Source organism: Saimiri boliviensis, chromosome 5 (genome assembly GCF_048565385.1).
Source record: "Saimiri boliviensis isolate mSaiBol1 chromosome 5, mSaiBol1.pri, whole genome shotgun sequence".
Lineage (NCBI taxonomy): Eukaryota > Metazoa > Chordata > Mammalia > Primates > Cebidae > Saimiri > Saimiri boliviensis.
Window position 1 is genome coordinate 81,451,580 of NC_133453.1, and position 21,188 is coordinate 81,472,767.

At 42.1% G+C, this 21,188-nt stretch overlaps 1 long non-coding RNA gene across 1 annotated transcript in view; it reads right to left on the reverse strand.

Annotated features, from left to right (window-relative positions):
• Window positions 1-246: 246 nt before the first annotated feature.
• Window positions 247-21,188, reverse strand: part of LOC141584602 (uncharacterized) — a 65,775-nt gene continuing 44,833 nt past the window's right edge. The window contains exon 3 of the long non-coding RNA XR_012517751.1: window positions 247-2,351. This is a non-coding gene — a long non-coding RNA (uncharacterized LOC141584602). The remainder of the gene's footprint in view (window positions 2,352-21,188) is intronic.

The window sequence follows — 21,188 nt, forward strand, 5'->3', positions numbered from 1 at the left end:
TTTCTCAGCCTCACTCTTTCCCATGTCCCACTACAGGAATTTCAGCACAGTCTTGTATCATCAGAGGAAAATAACTTTCAATATGCAAAGCCCATGATTCTCCAAGGGAACATAGAGAAAGACATTAATTAGTTTTTCTCACTTTCTTCTTTCTCGACACATTGTAAGGATTTTGTTCTTAAAAAAAAGAAAAGAAAAGAAAGAAAAACTCAAAATGACCAACAAAACAAAACATGAAAAGGCAAACCAGGTGCTTTTTATTTATATGCTATATTTTTTCCTTTTGCACTTTTTCTTTGTTTCTTTCTTTTTTGTTTTTGAGACAGGGTCTTGCTTTGTCACCCAGGGTGGTGTGCAGTGGCACCATTTAAGCTAATTGCAACCTCCCCTGGTTCAAGCCATTCTGTGGCTCAGTAGCTGAAACTACAGATGTGTGCCACCACACCTGGCTAATTTTAAAAGAAGTTGTGGAGATGGATAGTGGTAATAACTCACATTTCCATGAGAGTGCTTGTGATAGATAGATACATTGTCCCATCAAACCTGGTAAAGAAAACCCCTTTTTTGGAATAACACTGCATTATTTTTTTCACTATTTATTTTTTCCAATTAAGAAGGCCTATATGTAATCTGTCTATGCCCATTCTCCACATTTGAATTGTAGAAGATATATCCCTCACACTTTGAGTAAATTATGCTAATGTGTGAAACATCCTGTGGGTGAAATGCTTCAAATTCCCTGGAAAACCTGATCTATAGCTTCATAAGATTGTAAACATTCTGCCAACTCTGCGTTAAGTATTATTATAAAAGTACATAAAGCCCAACCCTTGCCCTCCAGGTTTTGTTAGAAAGGCTACATCTTTCTTGCTTATTCTTCTAAGTTTGGGCTTCCCAAAAGGCTAGTATTCACCACACACAGTTGACACCCAAGTCTTCTACCACCTTCTTTTCTCTACACTTGGTGTGGGGGTTCCTACACCTCTCCTGCTAGAAATGTACTCCAGCTTATGCACCGGTTCCAGGGCCACCTCCTTCCTTCTTTCCCCATCCTTTCCCTATAGTCATGAGATTTGTGAGGTGATTGAGGAGCCCTGCTTTAAATCGGGGATTGGCATAGTACAGCCTTCAGGCCAAATCTGACCCAGTGCCTGATTTTGTAAGTAAGGTTTCATTGGAACACAGCCATGTTCATACTTGTATCTATTGTTTGTAGCTGTTTTCAGACTATAATGACAGAGTTGACATTATGGCTCCACAAACCTCAAATATTTACTATCTGGGACTTTACAGAAAATGCTTACCAGTTCCTACCCTAGATGATGATGATGATGATGATGACGATGATGATGATGATGATGATGATGGTGATGACAACAGTGAAGAAGACAAGCCACTTCTGCCATTTATTGAGCAAAAGGCAATAATATTAACTCTATTCTACAAAAAAAAAAGACATTGAAGCCCAAAGATGTGAAGTAACCTTATCAAAGTGACAAAGCTAATACATGGCAACTAACATCACTCCTAAGTTTGTGCTCCCAATTCAGTCATTCAATACCCATATAATGTGTGGCTACTATTGGCATCCAGGGCATTAGCCATTCCGGATAGAATGGTAGGTCTTACTCTAACTAATAATAACTGAGTCCTTTCTAGATAAAAGTCACTCTCGATACTGTCCCTGTTTATTGAAAGCTTATTCCAAGTATACTTCTTTCCAGTTCATCCACATCTTGATACCGCCACTATCATACCTTTGGCTACAGCTTCATACATCTTTTGTTCCTTAGGAACATTCCTCACTGTTTACTGGACCTTAGACTCATTGTTGGGTTCTAATTTCTTTCCTACTTTTTTCTTCAGGTGCCTTGTTCCCATTACTCTCTTACCTAGAGTTGCCAGATAAAACACAGGACAGCAGTCAAGTTTGATTGTCAGATACATAATAATTTTTTTTAATCTAAGTATGTCCTATATAATATTTAGGACATATGAAGGGTATTCTCTATTTTTATTTGCTAATTCTGGCAAACTTACCCCTACCTAAATATTTCTGTACCTAGAAGAATTATCCACTGTGGGTAGCAGGGTATTTACTGGGAAGGCCTCACGGGTTAGGACAGAGAGCACTGGATTTGCCAGCAAAGGATATGTGTGCCAGGCCATCTGGGCAGCATCCCTCCGCGGAATGGGAATGAGAGCCCCTACTGCCAAAGTCTGGGTGAAGACTCAGTGAAGAACGTTGTATATGAATAGCATTGTGTTTGACGAAGTGTGGTTGTTATTTATCTTCTCTCCAAGTAATAGTTGTTCATTCATTTTAGTCATTTCCTCCAGTAGTTCGGATTCTAAAAAACAGATATTCCTCAATATACCCTCAGCACAGCACTGCCAGAGTGGGTCCCACTAGCCTCTTCTTTTTCCAGGCTCTCACTGAAAGATTTAAATGGTCATCAAAGTTAATTTAATTATGAAGCATACAAAATGCTCCTCCCAATTTATTAATTCCATGGGAAAAAAAGGAAGTTTGACAGATTGGTTTGTTATAAAATGAAAGATATTATACACACTCTCTGTCTCTCTCTCTCTCTCTCTCTCTCTCTCTCTCTCTCTCTCTCTCTTCTCTCCTAGAGTAGCCCTCAATGATTTTTTAAATTTTTGTGAGTACATAGGCATATATTTTATTGGGTACATTAGATGTTTTGATTCAGGCATGCACTGTGAACTAGCCACATCATGGATAATGAAGTATCCATGCCCTCAAGCATTTAACCTTTGTGTTACAAACAGTTCAATTATACTCTTTTAGTTATTTTTAAATGTACAGTTATTATTGACTATAGTCACCCTGTTATGCTATCAAATAGTAGGTCCTTTTCATTCTTCCTAACTACCTCAGTGCATTTCAACAGTTCATATTCAGTTACATTATCTGCTTTCAAGTTCCACCCTTTTACAAATTCCATATTCACATTTGACAGCAGCAAATAACTCATTTTTTAAAAAATTCCTGGAATAATGGAATTTTTGTCTTCTTTGATCATTCACTAAATGCCAGATCCATCTTATTCTTTTTTTGAGACAGGGTCTTGCTATGCTGTCCATACTGGCCTCGAACTCCCAGGGTCAAGGGATCTTCCCGCCTCAGCCTCCTACATAGCTAGGACTACAGGTGCATACCATCACACCTGGCTGATCCTTCTTATTCTAAGGTCTCTTTCAGAAACTGAAATTTGATGGTTATAATTAATGCGCTTTTTTGTCTCTTACCTTGTTAGAAAATAAGGATAAGATAAAGTAGTAAACAAAACTAAAAGGAAACTAAAGTAATTCATGTGAACATGTTGGAGCCAAGCTGTTTACTTCTCAGTCCTCACTTAGAGTCTCTGCTTCTGTACTTTTAGCAAATAGTTGCTAATGCCTCTCACAGTTTCTTAAAAATGCAGAAAGAAGAGAATGGTATGTTACCTGTCTCCAGAAGATGGTCTATGTGGGAATGTGCTAATGGAAAACCTCAGTTCATAAAGGTGTCTATTTCTCCTGAAATTCTTTAGCCAAACACTGCTAAATTTCTGTGTCAGGTATTAAGCATAAAACACTCCACTTTCTGTTGCTGCCTGTGACTCTTAATATTTTGAGAAAAAACCAAAGGTAAATAAAATGGAAGGAATCAAGGAGATTATTAGAAATAAAAAAGGAACCACTGCAGTAAAGAAAAATGCTTAAATGGAAAGGGATTTTTATTTCAAATGGTAATGGGGCCCATTGGTTCAAGTGAAATCACGTAAGAGCTATTTTGCTCAACTCTTTTCCAAGTGAAAAATTGTCAACAGGATTAAAGAAATATATTTGAATTCTAATGTATGCTCATAAGAAACGAGTGTAAAACATTTACAAAATTCTTCTCCCTGGGTAATAGTCCCCAGTTCACCTTAAAATCCCAAATGAAAGCTGACAGACTGTTCTACTACAGACTGAAATCTTTTAAAATGGTCTCAGATCCCAAATGCATGAGTCAATTAAAGTGCCTGGCGCTCCTCCTCCCCGCAGAGTGTATTAGTCTGATTGCTGCTGCCTGTTCTCCCCGACTATGATTTCCATGCACCTGTTGTTCACAGTTGAGAACAAACACTAATGTATTACCCCTAACAAGAAAAAGAGGCTGAGAAACCATTCTCTCCTGCTATGCTGGGCTACAAGCAGATGAAGAGGTTTAAAAGGGAAAACAGGGAAAGAACATTTAACAAAACCTGATGTCCTCTGGTTTGTACTGTGCCTTAAAGTCACTCGGAACTTAACCAATGAGGTTAAAGGAAGAGAGGCCTGTGGCATGAATGGGAACTTCTTTTCCACGCACGTGCTGTGGTTTTGAGCGTGCTGCTGACAGATGCACACACCCCTAAATCTCTCTCCATCTGTCACAGAGCCCACCATGACAGATGTATGCCTTTGAAATAAACTACCCATCTCTCATGCTTTGCTTTTGAACTCTACGTCTCTATCTGGAGAAGTTAGACATGGATCCAAAGTCAACCATTATTTTAGAACACAGTACTTTAGCTTACCTAATAAGGCCCTAAGGGGACCAAACAGGTATCAATTAAACTGTGATGAGGGGTTGAGGGGTGAGCAAGCAGAATGTCTAGAACCACCATGGGGAACTCAAAATTGCCAGGGCTGACACTCACAGCACTGGGTGCCTGGAGCAGGGGAGAGGCTCTAGTGGAGAAAGGAGAGATGGCCAAAGACATATTGCCTCACATTACATTTTTCAAAAGCCTGCTCTGCTTTGCAGGCAGAAGGGCGGGGGTAGAAATTGGGTCGGAGTTCTCCTCTATTGCTAAACACCCTGCTAGCCCTCTTGTGGCTTTCTGCCTTCCTCCTTTTCAAGCCACACCAATAGTAGATCTCAGAGAAGCAAGAAGAATATGGTTAAACATGGAATCAGGCACCTTGTATAGCTAATTTGCAGTTTCTAATACTCTTTAGTCACTTGTTTGACCTAGAAGGGAGACTGTGCACTACAAGTGGGAAAAGCTGAGAGGGAAGTTATGTAGGGAGTTCTCAGTTTCTTTGTTGTTGTCATTGTTTGAGACAGAGTCTCATTCTGTCGTCCAGGCTGGAGTGCAGTAGTGCAATCACAGCTCACTGCAGCCTCCACTTCTTGGGCTTGAACAATCCTCCCACCTCCCAAGTAGCTAAGACCACAGGTGCATGCCACCATGCCTGAGAATTTTATTTTTCGGTAGAGATGGGTGTTACCATTTTGCCTAGGCTCGTCTTGAACTCCTGGACTCAAGTGATCCTCCTACCTTGGCGTCCTAAAGTGCTAGGATTACAGGCATGAGCCACCATATCCACCTTGAGTTTCTTTTCTTTTTCTGAGCAACTCAGTTTTTCCAGCTGAGCGTGGGAGCCCCACTCAGGAAATCAAAACATTCGTCTGCCCCGCCCCAATCCAACTGTCTTGTCCAAGTATTCCTTCCAACCACGCAGAATGCAATCCATGAGAAGAGTTCCTGTAAAAACCTGTGTCTTTTCTTTTCTATGTATAGTAGTGTCTAGTGCCACTTATAGATTAAGTGCTTGGAGAAATACCCAGAAACATCATCCCTTTGTCCTTCTCTGGTTGAACATCTGGCTTTGCAGTCTCAGATGCCCCCAGCCTTTCATCTACCCTCGACTGAGCTCTCTGCTCAAGACTGCTCACTGTCCATACTTCTCAAATTTTGAGTTGCGTTGGAAGAAAAAATCCCACAAACAAGCAAATACTCTAAGTCAGGGCTGAAGTAAGAGAGGCTCCAGCTAGAATTTAGAAAAACCAGTGGGGAAGACTTGCAACTTATAAAGAGGCTCGCATATAGTGTATGTTCACCAAGTACCTGTTGAACGAAAATTAATGAATGAATGAGCCACTGTGGCATAGGATAAAGGATGACATGCTGTCTTCTATCTGCAACTGTAACTGAAGCTACATTCATTTATAATTTGGCTCTATCATGATCTGTTTTTTTTTTAACAATTACAGATATTGATACTGAATTGCATTTTTTTGACATATGACACCAAGGAGTGGTGCTGCAAAAAAAGACTGTGCCTTCTCATTTCCACTGGTCTCTTGGTTTGGCCTTGGGTAAACCCATGTGATATTTCTGAGTAGAGAATAATGCCTGGGTTCAAACCGGATGCCAGCTATGAGATCCTCATGTCAGCATACTTCTCTTGTCACTGACACATAAGCTGGGAAAAAGGCAGGTTTAAACTCAGCTGATGGTAGACCCGCTGGTAAACCAATAGCCACCTCTTCTTTCCCAATACCCCTGACGGCATCATGTGGCTTTGCCAGCAGCTCACCAGCCTGTGCTCATGCTAAAGTCTACATCACCTGAAATGGGCTTTCCAACTGGTTCCCCTTAAATGAACCTCAATACCCCTGCTGTGTGAACATGTGGAGTTCCTGACAAAGATGTTTATGAGATAGGAAATGCACCACAGGACACCCTGAATTTGCTTTTGGATGGAATGAAACTTAGAACAAATGCAACATGAGAGACACATTATAAGCTGACTTCGACTAATAACCAAAACTCTCTTAGATACACGTAGAAAGAACAATGATAACTTATTTTTATGATTATAACCCAGAGAGACTGCAAAATTCTGAACTTTCTTCTGAATCTTCAAACAAGCATGGTATGGTTTTAGTTGATGCATTTTAATATATTTAAATTCTTTGGAAAATCATTCTATTCTATAATGACAACATCTTATTAACTATAATACCTGAGTAGTTATAATATAAACATAAAATTCTACCTAAGAAAGAATGGACTCATTCCCTGGTTCTCTATACGGGAAAAAAAGATGAAACTTGCAGAACTCCCTAAGCTGATTTCTGGTAGTAGAAAAACTCAATCACAATTACATAAGTGAAGAGGTTTGTAGGAATTACATAAGTGAAGAGGTTTATAGGAATTACGTAAGTGGAGAGGTTTAAAGGGAAGCAACTTATTGTCAAGACAGAACATTTTCAGTATCTTGACAAGGCACTTCTCCCAGTTCTCCTTTGGTCATGATGTTGATCACAGGTGAACTAGTAAAGAATTGACTATTAATTTATCTACATTTGGATGGTTTCTTGGAAATTCTTTTGTGTGTAGCTCTGTCTCCCTATTTCCTAACCCAAAATTCATATCTCAATCCATACAACCTGGCACAGAAAAACAACTTGGGCCAAGCAGATTCTCTGAGTTGGTGAGGGGGTCCTTGAAATAATAAGTAGTGAGCAAGCCAGATTCTTAAGAGTAAAAAATGAAGTAGGTAATGATTTAAAGAGCAATTGAGGAGTTGGCTGGGAAGTCATGTTGGATCCTATTCAAGTGATGGTGTGAGGGAGTGGGAACTCTGGGCAACATACGCTCTGGTGATGAGGTTACACATTTATTCAAACTACAATTCCACTGTGCAGACAAAATACAGCTTCTTTATTTGATTTAGAACTGCCTTAGTCTTGTTAATGAGCCCCACCCACTGGGTAACAAAAGGAACAAAACAAAATAAAGTGCTTTAGTTCAGTTCTTAGTTTGAAGCCGTAATTTTGACATTCTCAGGTATTACTCATTTTTTTAGAATCTTATTTCTTTTCCTTCTCTATGTCAATATGATGTCTGGGGCTTTAGGGCAGATTGGAGCTTGTACGATCATGTGGCTTTGAGGGGAAAGAGGCCTAAATCCTATTCAATATTCTTTGTCTCCTCTAGTCTCCACAGCCATGACCTTGAACGCCTGCTCATGGCTGGCCCCGCTGGTACTCGCAGCTACAATTGGCGGCTGGTACCATTTGTGATCTGGTCTCTCACAGCTTGGTCGGTGGCTGATGGCTTTCCCTGCTTCATGTGGCCTCACTACACTTGACTGATGTCAATAACCCTTCCTAAAGGGTTGTGTCTACCGTTCTTCTGTCACAGCATCCAAACAACCTGACTAAAAATAGAGCTCCCCAGACTGTTTCCTCTACATTGAATCCACATCACTGGAGCACCAAAAGCCAACCCCAGAACTAAAACATCAGGAAGTTTCTCTCTTCCACCACATGGCACCTCCAGGTAGATGACTTGATGAAGTTGTCCCAGAGGTACAGAGGGCAACATAGGAAGTGACTGCTTCCTAGAGTCCCAGGCATGGACTGGAGCAAAATGCTCATTCTACTCCAGTACCCCAGATTACCTGGATCTTCCTAAAGCCGCCCACTACCCTTGAAGTTTGGCCTTGAGGTGGTGTTGGGAGATAAGGGGAAGTTTGTCTTTCCTTCTCTGCCTCTCTTCTTTTTCCCACAGTGCTTCAGGCTAGAAAGGGTGGGGTTTTCCTTGTCTTCTCCTGCATCTTATCGCCCTTTCACCATCACTAGTTAACCCTGATGACTAAGCCATATTAGATAGAAAGCGTATCCTCTCTATGCCCCAGGAGGAATTCTATGGTCTGATTCATGCAAGTTAGTTCCTCGATTTTTAAAAGGGGTTTTTAAAATTCCCTCTGTCATCCACACCTGGTTTTCAAGTCCATTATTTTCTCACAGGACAAGGGGGTTTCCATGGCTTACCCTGCAAAGAATATGATTTGAGAGGGTAAAGAAAATACATTCAAGAAAAAGGTGAAAAGGTGGAAAGGTGGAAAATTGCAAAGAATAGGATTTTAGAGGGACAAAAAAAAATACATTCATTTAATATTTAATATTTGCAAAATATTCACTCATTACACTATTGAGAGTAGAAAATGTATTTATAAAGAGCAGGGAATTTGTAAGGGGAGAGGACTGCCATTCAGACACATGGAGTGGAGTTAAGGCTGTGATTGGTAGGGACTGAAATGAAACAGCAAACATCTTACTAGAGCCATTCAGGTTACAGAAGACTCTCTGGTTACTGTCTCTCTGGAGCCTCCTTTTGTTAGTTTATTTGGCTTTTCCTGGGCTCCCATGCTTGTGTACAAATCTTTAATTACTTGATTTAACTTAAGCGCATTTCTGTTCCTTTAAGCCAAAGTATCTGAACGAACGTAAGCATTCATTTAAGACTTTTATATTCCACAGTGTATACATTGTGCACATGAGTGTCACTAAATCCCACTTCCTGTTCTCTGTAAATGTTGTTATAGTCTCAGATTCTGGCTGCTACACCCCCAGGTCACCACTATGTCGCCCTAGCTAGCTGGCTTGACTCCAGGGTCTCTCTGTGGTTATCCTGCAATCCTTGCCCCTTTAGTCTCCCTGAAACTCCACTGTCACTGCATCCTCTCCTGCTCAGAGGCATTACACATTGCTCTTCACCCTCCTCCCAGTCATTGCAAGTTGGATTTGCCTCAGTGCAGTTTTCAGGTTCTCCCCATTTAAAAGAATCCAATTTCCCACTATGCTTAATGGAGGCAGGCCAACATTCACTCTAGGCAGGCCCACATCAACACTGGCCTGCAAAGAGGAGCACCCCTGTCTGGGCCTGCTCTCTCATTTTCCGCAAGTCCCCGATGATTTTTGCCCCTCTCTGCTGCTAGTCTATAACCCATTTTTCCAAGCCTCCTCAAATCCAACTTATTTTCTTTTCCCTGAGGTGTTACTCTAGGCCATGCTACTCTAGAGCTTAACAATATTCCATCTTTGGATAACAGGTATCTAAAACTAATATTTACGGAGCACCTTTTATGGGCCGCCAATTGCCTTCTTGAGATAGCTCATTTGATCTGCACTCCTCCCCTGTGAAGGGGGCACAGTGATGTACCTACTGGAGACGAGGAAATGGAGCCTCCAGAAGGCGGAGTGACTTTCCTAAAGTCATACAGCCGATAAGTGGCTGAAGCTAAAATTCACACCATGAAATCAGATTCCAGAGGCTACATTTGCCGTCGATGTTGGCATACTGCCCCCAGAGAATCACGGTTTCCAATTTCGAGTGTCTTCATCTTATCTCCCCAACTAGATGGTACCTATGCTGGCAGCAATGTGGGCAGGCTCATGAATTCTATGTTCTCTGCATCCTCCTAAGCAAGCACAGGCAAGACCCTCGAGTGATAATCTCCTCCTGACTGGCCTCTCCCATTGAATCACCATTATCTCGAGATAGAGCACCATGGTCTGTACATTTGAGGCTTACTCAGATTCTGTTAAGTTTGAATGCTGCACTTCTCTCTGTCCTCCCATGAGTACTCTGTGGGCCCCTGGATGGCTAACGTGCTGACTGCCAAAGGTAGGAGGCATCTGGATGCCTTCCCAGAGATTCTACTCCCTCTCTGCCCATCTGCCAGCCTTGTCTTCTGATGTCATGGGACTCTGGTCAACCCCTGATGCCCTTTTGCAATGCTGAGATTACACAATGTTCCTAAATCCACCTTCCAGACAAACCAATCCCAAAGGAGTTTATGAGGAGGCTTATAGCCTGCAGAGGATGTTCTCAGGCCAGCTCCCCTGAGGCTGGGCTTTTTATGCAGTGTTGAAAGGAGACCCCTGAAATCTCTCATTGAAATGCTCCCCAGCCCTGTGATTTATTTAGAGAGAAACCAGCTGCCCCAGTGAGAGCAGAGAAATCTATAGTTTGTGAACAGATTTTAAACATTAGAGCTTATGGCTTCAAAGGGTAGTTTCCCAAGGGGATTTCTCTTCCTGCTCCTAAATGAAAAGCTACAAGCGTTTAGGACTGCCTTAAGATGTGGTGGAATGAGGCTTTGAGACTGTCAACATTTGGCTTTGCTCTTTGTGGAAGGTGCTGGGGAGCTTCACAGACCCAGGCCTGGCAGGAAAAGGCTCCAGGGGCCTCTTTGTTGTGAGAGGACTTCGGGTGGAAATCACGCGTTTCCTCCGAAGGCCTCCTCCCCACCAGCACTGTGGCACCTCCCTTCCTCTCTCCCCTGTCCTCACTGGCCTCTCCAGTCTCTCAGCTTCCCCTCTCCCACCCACTATCCTCCTTGGGAAGAAGAAGAGAACAAAGTACATTCAAAAAGGCCCTCTTCTCGCTCCCTATAAGGTCACCCCAAAAAAGTCTCCCCAGTTTCTCAGAGTGCAAGTTTCTCATTATACTAAGGTTTGTCTGCAGAAACTAGAAGTAACTCAATCAGTGAGGACATGACAAGATCATTTAAGGATCCCCCTTAAGAGCCCTGTTGTTTGTCTACATTTCTGCCCACAGCTGTCTGTTTAAGAAGACTCACCAAAACACCGTAAAATCCTGTTTGTTCTCAACCCCTAATCAACCCTAATCCCACAGGATAGGAAGGTGGATCTTGTTGTAAGATGGGGGAAGGGTGGTGTCTGTGATCATGACACACATCAGACACTTCCCCTTCTAGACATGTCAGGGGATGTTACAGCTTATGGGAGGTGCTCAGGAAAAAAAGGGAGGGGGTTGTTCTTCCCTGGCCTGCTTTTATCTTTAATTGTCAACACTCCTGGCCTGCAGAGGATTGAAAAGAAAAAACTGTACAGGCCTGCATCAGAGTAGGAGGGAAGGGGTGAGACGCTCAGCACACAGGATTTAAGTCTCTTCCTGCAAGTGGGGAGGTTTTATCCTATGCTTGGCCCACCTGTGTCTACTTCAAAATGGTCCTGGACCTGGCCCCTGGGCTGCAAAGAATGAAGTGAGGCAACATTACTTGAGCCCTAACTCACTGAAGTAATGTGTGTATACCCAAGGAAATGTGATTCCTGGAAATCCAGGTTTATAAAGGTAAGATTAAGTCAGGGATTAGACAGGCTTTTTGTTTTCCTTGGGAAGCATCAAAGGATGCCTTAAAATGGTGTCTCCCAACCAAGGGCACTTGAAATATGGTCTGATTTTTAAGAACTTGGTCCCCAATCAAATTCTTGGGAACTGAATCATATTCAGTGTGGGGGAAGTGGGAGAGGGAACTCATTAACTCATTAACTACATCTACACAATTCCAACCTCAGATGGGAAAGCAAAAATTCTCAGGACAGAAAAAGATTCACTAATTAATTGACCACTTATGTAATTAGTTCTCATTTAGTCATAAGTTTCCACTTAGACTGTTGTCTACCCTCACACATGGCATCAAGATCTTTATTGGTCACTCCCATGAGGTCATTAATACAATGCAAATCAAATGCAAATTGATTGCAACAAAGTGGAATTGCATATCCTACAAAAGATGTAGGCTTTCATCCGACTTGGATGAGGACATAATTTGAGCTTCAAAAGAGAGTGATTTGAATATCAGAGAATTAAAAGAGACTCTTTGGGAATGAGTGAAGTCCTTTAATATTTTTGCAAAAATGACTCTCTCATGACTGTAGCAAAAGTCGACGTAAAATAAAGGAGGTCTTAAAATTTTGCCGGCAAAGTTAAGACAAAAAAAATCAACATTTAATTCATTTCCTAATTCTAAAATTAGCAATTGATTGTAACTCTCAAATTCTGGTAAATATAAAATAAATACTAAATTATTTTATATCTTTCATTTCTAAAAATAAAATTCAATCAATACTTTAAAAATACATTTATTGTAAAAAAAAATTTGCTTCTTGTTTCAAGTGATCAAATTTCTCTTTGCATTTTAAAAAATCAACTATCCTTGGATAATGAGGACCATCTGTGGTTCTTTATTATTTCCCTATATTATTTCATTTACTGCTCAGAGCCATCCTGTTAGGCTGAATGGCTATTAGCATTTATAGGTAAGAAAATTGAGGCCTTGGTAGGTGATTTGAACAGTATTACAAAGTTAGTAAATATTAACTTCAATTAGATAAGCAATGCAATTTTTCTTATTATGTAAAGAAGGAAATTTTGTCTCCAGCAGGTTCAAAAGACTAACCCCTGGTTACCTAACTAGTAATATTAGTCACATTCCAACCTAGATCTTCTGTCCCTAGATCAAGGCTTATCCTACTATAGCCACCAGATTTATTTACAAATAAAAATAGCCAAGCATGATGGAACCAATGTTTTGAGAGCTGAAGATGTCAAAGGGAACCTCTAGTGTATTCAGAAAGCAGGGTTCTGTTGCAACCTCCATTGAGAGGAAGGGAGAGGTAGTCACTCTTAGATTAAAGTGTATGTTTAATTCATTTTAGATTGAGTTAAATTGGCACTTCAGTCATGAGTACAGCAGGCTATATTCTTCTTCAGTGACCCATTTGCCAAAAGTATCACAGCGATTAAACACTAAGCAAATACATACATAGGTAAGATAAATATAGCACTCAGATGTTGAAAACCTAAATTTATCCAACACGTTTAAGCCTAGCATAGCAAGGCATATGTGGTATCTGTTTTTATTAATGGATTTTTATTTCTGGCTTCTTTTTCCCTTCCAGCTTTGGGAATGCTAGATGTATGTAATAAAAATTTAGATGTCTATCCAGAAATTGGTACTTTAGTACTCATGAGTTGATACAAACAATATAACTAGGGCCATTATAATGTTGAGTGAATTTTCAACAAAGAGAATTAGAAATCCAATTATCTTTCCATAGAAAGGTTTTGTGTGAAGTCATTGTTAAATAAAGGAGGGAAGCCAGTGGGAGAGTTAGAACAGCAATTTCTCCTGCCTGCAAAAGGACATTGGAGAATTTTGTACTGCACATACATTCATCCATACATAGTGGCCTCCCCACTGCAGTCAGCCCACAAAGATCATTTTTAACTTTTGTTCCACTTCCGGTGACCGGAGGCTACCTTTTGGCCACAAAGCAGCAAACTAGGAGCCGACAACTTGAGCAAAAAAACTAAAAGGTGAAACACACAGCCCTGCACACAAGCAAATGGCTTAAAACTAAGTTCCAGAAGGAAGGCACAACACCCCTCCCCTGGGGCCTCAGTCTAGGGCCCTCAGAGCTTACTGGAAACGAGAGAAAGCCGAAATTCCTTACCTTGGTTCCAATTTGACTAGACTTTGGTTGACCTTAGATTAATGCCTCTCAGGCTTTAATAGGTGCTTGAACCATGTCAGTATCTGGGTTAAAATGCGGATTCTGATTAGCAGATTTGGACTGGGATCTAAGATTCTACATTTTCAGAAAGATGGCAGGTGATTCCCATGTTATTAGTCCATGAACTTTGAGTAGCAAGAATCAAAACTAACCTAAGCCTTAGTTGGGACACTGAGTCTTATGCTTGACTCTCAGCAATAGGCATTAACATTGTAGTCAAGAGGGAACTTAAAGACCCTCTGGCCTTTGAAAATTACTAGCTGTGTAACCTTGAGCAAGTTGCTGAACTTTTCTGTACCTTGGTTTTCATAAAACATAGGTTATAAGGATTAAATGAAATAATGCTTACTATGGTGTTTGATATTCAGCATTTGCTTTGTAAATACTAATTGGTTTCACTGCTTCATTTTACAGAGGGACAGAAAAGTCATTCTGAGGTGAGCAATCTTGCTCAATGGGACACAGCTTGCTGGTGCCAGGGGTTGCACAGGAACACAATCTCCTGACTTTTAGCTGAAAGCCCTTCTACCACCTGTGGGTCTGCTGCTTAGTTAGAGCCCATTACTAATTGAGAACGCTGACCCCAGGGTACACCCAGGCCCTCTTCGCTGCCCCAGCCTCAGAAACCCACAGAGCAACTATGGCTTAAACCACACACCCAAATATTTTCGCCATAGCCAGTCCTGACAGCACAAGCCTTCTGCCTGCCATTAATTATGAAGATTACCCAGATAATTGATTTAATTGGGAACAGAGAGTATCTCAGTGCAACCAGCCAAAGTGGATTAGATCTCCTCAGTGCAGTGTGCAGATCCCTGCAGCTCTCAAGGGGAAAGCATTTCCTTCCTGGGGAAAATTATGGATGTCCCAATGGAATGTATTGTCTACTCTGTGCATAAGACTAGCCTTGGTGACCTGGTCCCCCGGGGATAAAATTAAAATTAGTCCAAGTGTTGGGCACATACAGCCCTTTATTCTTCCCTGCCATCTTTATAGAAACCCTCAATAGAGTTCTTAATGCCTTCACTTGACCATGATGTCTTTTGGGAGGTCAGGAAGCAGAGAGAGCAAAAAAAAAAATTCTCTCCCAGTGTGATTTTGCAAACGGGCATTAGCCACAGTCTGATCCAGCTCAAGGGTGAAGAGTAGCACAAACTCTTTTCTTTCTCTGCAGTAAAAAGAATGAAATTACTTCTTTCTACAGCAGGGCTAAGATATGAATAACTGAACTGGAAAAAATTATTAGCTGTCTGTCTACTGTTGCTGCATAATACAAAATATATATCATTCCAGCATCTTCCCAGTAAAAAATTACAAGAACACTAGCAAATATGTGCTACAAAGAATCTTTGCTTTGTTTGTCCTCATTATTGGTGCAATCGAAATGGGGTTATCAATCTGGTTCTTTGAAATCAACTATTTTAGTATCCATTTATTCTAAAGACACACCACTTTTAATGAATCAGCCTCGCATCACTTTAACCTCTGAGGAATATTTTCTTTTCTTTTTCTCCATGTAGTAAAGCCATTTAAAACATCTGGTAGACCGAAAACCCAAGAGAGAGGAGCCACCTGAATAAAATACAAAAAGCAGTGTTATTGGGCCGGGCGCGGTGGCTCAAGCCTGTAATCCCAGCACTTTGGGAGGCCGAGGTGGGTGGATCACGAGGTCAAGAGATTGAGACCATCTCAGTCCACATGGTGAAACCCCGTCTCTACTAAAAATACAAAAAACTAGCTGGGCATGGTGGCTCATGCCTGAAATCCCAGCTACTCAGGAGGCTGAGGCAGGAGAATTGCCTGAGCCCAGGAGGCGGAGGTTGCGGTGAGCCGAGACCACGCCATTGTACTCCAGCCTGAGTAACGAGAGTGAAACTCCGTCTCAAAAAAAAAAAAAAAAAAAAAAAAAAGCAGTGTTATTGATACAAATACTAAATTATGTGTTCTGGCATCCTTAAAGTTGGGAAACTGAAAATGAGGTGGTTCTGGAGACTGCTGATGGCATATAGAGCCTTTGTCTTTTGGGTGGCTGTTGACATTCTAATCAGAGTGCAGATGGGAAAACAACACAGCAGAAACAGTTCTACCCATTACACATGCGTTATTGGATGCCTTCGTTTCTTTCTAAGGCCCCATGAACCTGCCAACACAAATCAAAACCATCTAAGGTATTACTTTGCGTGCTTTGGCAACATTCACTATTTGATGGGATCTGATATTTCCTCATTCCCTGTTATGGATTAGATTGTATCTCCCCCCACCAAAAAAAAAAATATGTCAAAACCTTAACCTATTCCCCAGTTCCTCAGAACTGAACTTATTTGGAAATTGGGTCATTGTAGATGTAATAAATTAAGACCACATCATACTAGAGTGGGGTAGATCCTTTGTTCCATGTAACTGGTGTCCTGATAAAAGAGATGGTCATGTGAAGACAGGCACACACAGAGAACACCATGGAAGATGGAGCAGAGAGTGCAGTGATGCATCTACAAGCCAAGGAGCCCCAAGGACTGCTGGCCATCACCAGAAGCTAAAGAGTGGCATGGAACAGACTCTCCCTCGGAGCCGTCAGAAGAAATCAAACCCGCTGACACTTGGCTTTTGGACTTCTAGCCTTTAGAACAATCAGAGCATATATTTCTGTTGTTTTAAGCTACCCAGTTTGTGCTGCTTTATTACAATAGCCCTAGGAAACTACTATATCCCCCAAAAGGATTGCTACATTTCTATCCTTTATGTCAAGGCTGGTTAGCCCTCTGAGATAGGAATGAGCCTGAGATTCCAAAACATAAATGAGCTTGAAGATAGGAAACTTTCCTAGCCCCATGCAGACTTTCTACTGAGCCAATGTTCTGCTGCAGATGTGTCACTTTCTTTTAAGGAACATGCAGAAGACCTTGGGGTCTCCTTGACTGTGTGTCTGGTACCCTTCAGCGTGAAGCAGAACACATTTGGAAATGTGAAATTTTAACTGTGCCCCTTTCAGCTGTTCACCATGCTTTGATTTATTCAATGAATATTTATCTTCTGCCCACAGGGACAGAAAACTGATGTGTAGAGAACTTAAAAGTAACTGGTCTTCTCTTCACCTGCCTTTCCATAAACATTTATATTCATAGCATCAGAGTCACAATTTATCGTTGATTGATTTTGAAGTCGTGTGTTTCTCGGAGCCTTACTTACACCAGCTTACGAACAGATAAGAGCTAGCAAAATTTCTGCCCAGAGTCTGTACCTAAAATGGCACCATTGGCCATTTTATGCTGGAAAATAGCTTTCATCTTTCATGGCACACAATAGGCCAATACTAATGGATTGGTGATGAATGCTGATGCCGAGAGGTCTGTATCGAGGTCAATTACAAGACACACCTGGACTCCACAGAAATCGTGCTGGGATGCATCAGTGATGTCTCCGTCAAGCGCTTGGGGGTACAGTCATAGTGAAAGAGCTGAGTATTTGCCAAGTCTGCTCTTCAGGATCAAGACTTTAAAATTATACCTCAAAAAAAAAAAATCATGAAACATAAAATATAACATTCTGTTTAATAACAGAATGTGCGGCACCCTGAATCTTGGAGAATGGCTTAAACTCAGCAAGCATTTTTCTCTAGCTTTTCTCTAATGATAATGTATCTAATTTTACAGAATAAAGAAGTAAAGTTGAGTATTTTGCTTTTTAATTTATCACTGCTCCTTTCCAAACTTGTGAGCTTCTTTCCAAACTTGGTCTTTTAGGATCTACGTTCACGACCCTTCTACTGCGCAAGTGACTTACATGTCAGAGCAGCAACAGCGTCTCCAGGTGCTTGGTAAATTATGGCCAACTATTTGACACATTCCTTATCTTTTGGAAAACATGAATGTACTTTTAAGGTGAAAATCAACTTCCTAGAAATCCCCTATTCAAGTAGCTTGTAAGGATGACAGCTGTTTAACAAAGGAAAACTGGTTTCAACCCTTGTGTATTTGAACAACTGTGTACAATGTAAAATAAGAACATCTCTGGACCAGTTAATCCCATCCCTGCAGAATTATGTGGTGGATTTTATACAGTGTTCAACAGTTTGGCAGGTCTAGTGTCATCAATGTATGAATTAGTTTCACATCTCTGACTATAAGAAACTGATAACACCCATAAAGCAATTCCCACATAGCCTCTGATTAGCCAGCCCAGGCTACAAGCCCATGCCGTGGTAGTAGCGTATGGTGCCCAATTAATAACCCATCAAGATCCTGTAAAATGGAGGAGTTCCCTTGATTGTATCTAGCACAACAGGAATGGCATAATATGCTGATCAGTGACAGAATATCAGAGCCCACTTCAAGATTCTGATCCTCTTAAACTCAGGCGCCCCCTCTTATATCTCTATGTATCCTCTAGTTTCTAGCACTGTCTGTGAAAATGCAGTCTTTTAATAACTTCTGATCAACAGGAGAGGATGCAGCAAGGGAAAGAGCTCTTTACCACACTTCTGCTTCACATCTTCCAGAACCCCATTTGATGCCAGGTCAGAAACGGGGCTCTAATCCAAGCTACAGTGGCTCTGGGGCTTCTGATGTGCACTTTCTTTGGTGGAGGGCCATCTTAATACAGAATAGAGTTCCCAGGCTGGACTGACAGTGACCTTTCCACAGCGACCTCAGTTTAAGGCCTCATTTAATTTGAAGGAGAATCTTAAGGCTGGTTTGAACAGACTGCCCCTAAGATAAGGGAAATGGATCATGCCCTGTGGCAGAGGACTAGACATCATGAACTGCTGGCTGGTGCCAAACAATCTCTTCCTTTTCATTCATATGCGTTTTTAGTCCAGATTTATAGGACAGACTTCCTAGAATCCTCAGGCACACACACATGACAAATCGCAGTCCTTCTCTGGAAGGAAATGGACTTCAATTTCACCTTCCCCAGCTCTCCTCTTGGAAGCTCCGTTGCTCAAGGCCGTCCTGCCAGTCACATCTCCTCTGAGGTCCTTGAAGGCTGAGCTAATCCGGAAAAGAGCATGCTCGATTATGAAGCCAGGCACCTTACACGTCTTAGAACTTACTGACACCTGCTGGACGGTTTCCTTCTCCCTGAAAAGCGTCTGAGCAGAAGCTTTTGCCTCACACATGAGGTCAGAGGAAGACATTGGCTTCTGTACTGGAAGAGGAACAGAGAGCTTTACCACCTGCAGAGTGCTGTGCCTCCTCAGTGAAAACATGCTCCTTCCCCACAGAGAACAGACCTAGGAATCCCCAGGCAGCTTCAAGAACAAACGCCCTGATGGTAAAAATGCATGCAGGAAAGAACATCGGGAAGAGCAGGTCAAAGGTGGAAGGTTGGAATTCATGATCATGGCCAAACTCCTAGATACTTACGGTTTTTCCTCCTAGAGAGACGGAATATACAGCTAGCTTGAAAAGTATCCACTTCCAAGTGTGGAGCCTTACCCTGGGCTTTGAGCTTCCAGAGCCGAGATGCTACTTGACGGGGTCTGCGTTGGCCCAGAGCAAATCCTGAAGGAAGTAAAGGTGACCCTTGGTACTCTCTGCTCTCAAAACATCTGATTGTCTTTGGCTGCCTTCCCTGACTCCTGATGATTTCAGGGCAGTACATTCTTCTCAACAAGTTGGAATATGCCAATAAACGAATTCACTGCGCCCTTGCGAAACTGCATGTTTTAAAAGAACCTTCGGGTGAGATTTGTGCTGAAGTCCAGTGAATCTGTTCTAACAGTAGCATTTTAAAATGGAATGGAAACTACTTGGAAAAGCGGGCTTGTGGGACCCCTTTAATCATAACATGGAGGACAAGATCTGCCTGCAGGTAGATCTTGCATAGAACCAGTTAGTTATTGCTGCCATCTTGCCCAAGGAATTGCCCTACATGGAGACCAACTGCTGGACTGCCCATTCCCCAGCCTCTTTTGCTTCTTCCCAGGAAAGAGGAGGAACACTCACTAGCTGGCTGGCTGGCTGGCTGGCTCCCCTCAAGCTCCCTGGAAGATCCCTTCTGGAGAAGCTAATCTTCAGCATTCCCTGCTGGAACCACCCATCCCATAGGAGCATCCCTGAGTCTCGTCTCAGTTTTCCTTCCTAAGAGCCCAGCTAAATGCAGGAAGTGGAAGAGCAGGTGAGCGTGAGAGCATCTGTAAGCCTTTGTGCTGCCAGGGCTCTCGTGTTACAGAGAGGTCTCCCTGGGAGTGGAGCTACACCCCTCCCTATACAGGAACACAGCCTGCTCAGGCCAACCTCAGAAACTAAACACCTTCATTTCAAGCCAGAAACACCAAGCTCAAAGGTCCCCCACCTTTGGGGCCCCCCTCCCATCTTCAAAATGCTTCAGGCTGGAATTTAGATAGAGCTCTGAAGTTTGAGTTCTAATAGCTGGGTGTTGCCTATACTTGATGTTCTAAATGACCTCTGGCCTCCCAGGGGTAATTACACAGCGGGATTTGAGGGCTTAAGAATGGATAGGCCGAAACTGGTAAATACCACAAGGAATGTACAATTTCCCCCAAAAGCCTGCAAGGGCCAGAGCCTGCGGAGACGAAAGAGGTCGGGAAAATGCCATGATATTACTTGCTTCCTACCCTAACGTTTGGCCTCTCTGTGGCCCTGCACAAAGAACCCTGTGCTGCCTGTCATATATGAAAAGCATCGCTATTTAGCAACTCAAAAACCATTAGAGGATTTACTTCAATAACCTAGAACTCATGGATTTTCAGAATCCAGCGTTTGTGGTGCTCTCTAATTTTATGATCTGTATCCTCACAAATCCTCCTCTCTGTCTTAGACATCCTGTGTTCCAGCACAATCTTCTGTTCACAGTGCACCCCGTAGCCCCAAAGGCAGCCCTGAGTCTCCCTCTCCAGTGATCTCAGTCCAGCCATGTTTCAGCACCTCCCTCATGTCCCACCTCCTAATGAAGCCCTCCTCTGCCGCTGCCCTCACCACCCACCGCTCTTAATGTTTCCCCCGTCCTACGTCATGCACTTCCTTAGGTGGTTGCTTATATTTTCACATAGGCAGCCTTTGTTCTGGAAGATCATAAGCCCCTCAGAGGTAAGCTCTTTGTCATACATCTATTTGACTCCCCAGTTCAAACCCAGAACTTTTCACCGCAAGTTAGCCCATGGAGGGGGTCCCCTACAGGGGATCCCTGAAAGATGTTTGCCCAGTCTCGCCATGAACATTGCTGGTGATAGGATGTGCATGACTTCATCCCAACCCATTCCAATATTGAATAGCTCTAAGTTTTATTAAGT